Raw genomic sequence first — 3401 nt, forward strand, 5'->3', positions numbered from 1 at the left:
TGACTCCTTGAAAATCTGCTATACTACTAACTAGTTGTTCCAGAGCACGGCCTCGATGGAATTACGTATTTTTCTCAGCAAACTGTCCAAAAGAAAATTGAAACAGACGTGCTAACCGGCGAATCTTCAAAATAAGCACATGTTGCGTACATTGCCTATAGCATAAGCATTATTGTTTAGTATCTTAGTTTTGAACTATCAGACTGCACTCCCTCATTTTGCTGCGGATGCCCCTTTTTGAGGGCAGGGTTGTTGGGCTTCCTGTCAGTTTAATTTTCTAGCCCTGTATCTGTATGTTAGTGGTACATACAGAGATCTATACCTTGTCGGTGCGCATTGCATGTCAACTATATCCTATGTAGCGGAACCTACAAGTATATGAACCTGATAGAAACTGAACGGGTTGCACGTCATTGTGGGAATCCATCAATGCTTCCTGGTTTTCTCGGTGATTCTCTGCGCATTACTTGACCCTGTAATGAGCCAGGTTTCGATCACGCAGCGATGGGGAAAATTTATATACCATTTAGAAATCCAGCTGAGAGACAATGTTGCGCTTCTGCATGGAACTTCGAAGACTTGGTAGAGAGCCTCGAGCACAATTTCGCTGACCAGTACGGGGACGATTGTAAGCATATCATCAACACTCACATTGTTGACAGATTAACTGTTATGTTCTGCTTTTAACCTACTATTGCTTACTGTAAAGCCTGCACTTGCACATCACGCTATTTCTCCAGTACTAGACTAGCAAATATTCGTGTCATGCAATATCACACTACCTTATGACAAAATAAACTTCCTAAGTTCTCCCATTTCACTGACACGATATTAGCTTAAAAAACCCACAAGAAAGAGGGTGAGAAAAATGGCATTCTGGCGCAACACCCGACTTGCTTTGCCAAACAAGTTCGTCTCAAAAGTGGTAGGTTGACGTCACATGGTTTTTATCTTGAGTGACACACGTACTGCGTGTACCGCAAGCACCGCTGTGCGGTTGCTTGACAGGGCAATGCGAAGATGTCAACAAATCGGGATCTTGAACAACTTGGGAGGTATTTTCAAATGCGTTTATAACACACGGTGCAGTGAAAATGCGGAGAGGAACTTAAGGAGTTTATTTTGTCTAAGTAGTGTGATTAGTGCTGACACCGAAGTATTTTGCTAGTCTAACATGTACTGGAGAAAATTAGCGTAGTGGATGGCATAGTGCGGTTAAAATTAGAAACAAAGGTGCTATGTTATGGTCTTGCTAATAACCTGAATGAAGTCCTGCTGTTTCTATTATAAGAACATTCTTCTGGTTCAATGGGACGTTTAACAGTCAACACTACGTAAACTGTAGGTTCAGCTTCTTGTGAGTGCTAGCTGATATTGTGACTATATTACGTATCAGGTTTTGTTTACAAAGGAATATTTTGTACTCGGAGTAATTATATTACATAGTCACCATGTGAAAGCTTTTTTTATAGAAGAATTAGTGAAATAGTTTATTTTCAGGGTATTAAGCTTACAGAATCTGCTATAGTTTTATTTATCATAATTTTTTGCAGTGTTTTCACTGGAAGCTACTACTGGCGTCCGGGTAGTTATGTTCGTAGTTCATATTTTGCGACCTCTTAAAATATTTAAGCATATCATTGTAGTAACTGTGTTATAAAGATACAATTTGGCTTTGCTATGCACGCTCCCTACTGCGTATATTTTCTAGAATATAATCAGATCAAATATTACAGTACTACTCAATTATATGTTGTGATTTTTTGACAACTTTTTGTAGCCGGAAAGCCCGTTTGAAGGGGAGTAGTATTTTACCATAACCATCTATTTCCTACAGATCTATCTTTGAAGACACCAAAGGCTGAGCATGATGATGGTTGTGATATTCTTTCATTTGGTATATATCAACAAAGGTATATTACATCATGGATGTTGTGTGACGCTTAAAATCATTCGTATTTAATACTTTACCGTCATAGCTCAGTCATGGTTAACCGCTTTGCTTACCAACGCAGCAAGTCATCCTAATGATCACTATATTATGTGAAACAAAACTAAGCTGTCTTGTATAGTGCAAGAGCCAATTTAACTTAAACCTTTTTTAAACAAATAGTATAAGGCTTCTGATCAGACTCATTATTTTTGCTAGAAGCTTATCAGTATAAGGTAGAAGTAAAAGAGGAAGGGAGTATACATATATTATAGATTGATAAGGTTAGGGTGAGTGTGCGTCAAGTGTCAAGTAGCCATAAGCTTAATCGATGTTGACACTAACCAGACAATAAATGTATATCTGAGGGAAAGTCAATCTCAACTAGATATAGAGAATGAGGGAAAATATACATGTACATACATATATTATGGAACAGTAGATAAAAAATATGATTGATGTGAATAAGTAAATATTAACAATGACAAGGAAAGCAATATATAATAATACTAATAGTATAACTAACTTCGACTCGCCAGTCCTAAATAACACTCATTAGTTCATTCGATCATTAACTGGCTGCAAGAGGCATAGCTTGGAGATCAGGGATTAAATTTACTGTTACGTGAGTCTTTAATTTCAAAGAGACATTAGTTTCCCAATCTCTGTGAAGCAGGACTTCAAGATTCGAGAATCTTACCCTTATTCCATGACCCAGCTGACTGTGATAGTGTAGTACTGGGTGTTTGTCCGCCAGTAATTAGTGAGGTAGAGGCTTCTATTTCGAGCCTGTAGGCTGCGGAGGTAATGGGATGAGTGATTACCTATATATTGTCGTTGCATAATAGTTGTTGCTATACGTACGATGGAGCTTCCATCCGGACTCTTTACCAGGCACTTAAACATACACGCGATCTGCCTGTCGGAACTCATAACACGATCCACAAGACATTCCTTCTCGAGAGGTTGCCTCATACATTCCGTGTGCTTACACTGTCTTGACAGGCGCCGTTGTCGAAAATATTGGACGAACGGGTAGTACTAGAAGCTCCCACCTAACTCCACCCAGAAGTCACACGCCAGTAGATAGTGAGAGAATGAGCGCGGTCGATCGCGGCACTGAGATCTTAGATTCATGTAGTTATTGATCAATAGCTTATTTCCGATGCCGGAAAGTAATGCAGCATAGAATTTGTATTCTTAAAAGTTAATTGAAAGCTTGTTCACAGCCACAAATATTCTAAAGACATTTGCAGTTCAGCGTTTATACCCTTTTTACGAGCATATATAAATCTTTGAGCGGAATAAAAATATTGTATCAAATCATGACATATTAATTACAATATAATTTGATTGGAGATTTGCGGAACTTGATATAGAGTCAACACAATAATTACAACAGATATGAGAGAAAAAAAATTACATAATATTCATTAAAGATTTCAGTAAATTTTGTTGGCTTCTCATCTGG

The sequence above is a fragment of the Priapulus caudatus genome, unplaced genomic scaffold (assembly GCF_000485595.1).
Source record: "Priapulus caudatus unplaced genomic scaffold, Priapulus_caudatus-5.0.1 Scaffold34, whole genome shotgun sequence".
Classification (NCBI taxonomy): domain Eukaryota; kingdom Metazoa; phylum Priapulida; class Priapulimorpha; order Priapulimorphida; family Priapulidae; genus Priapulus; species Priapulus caudatus.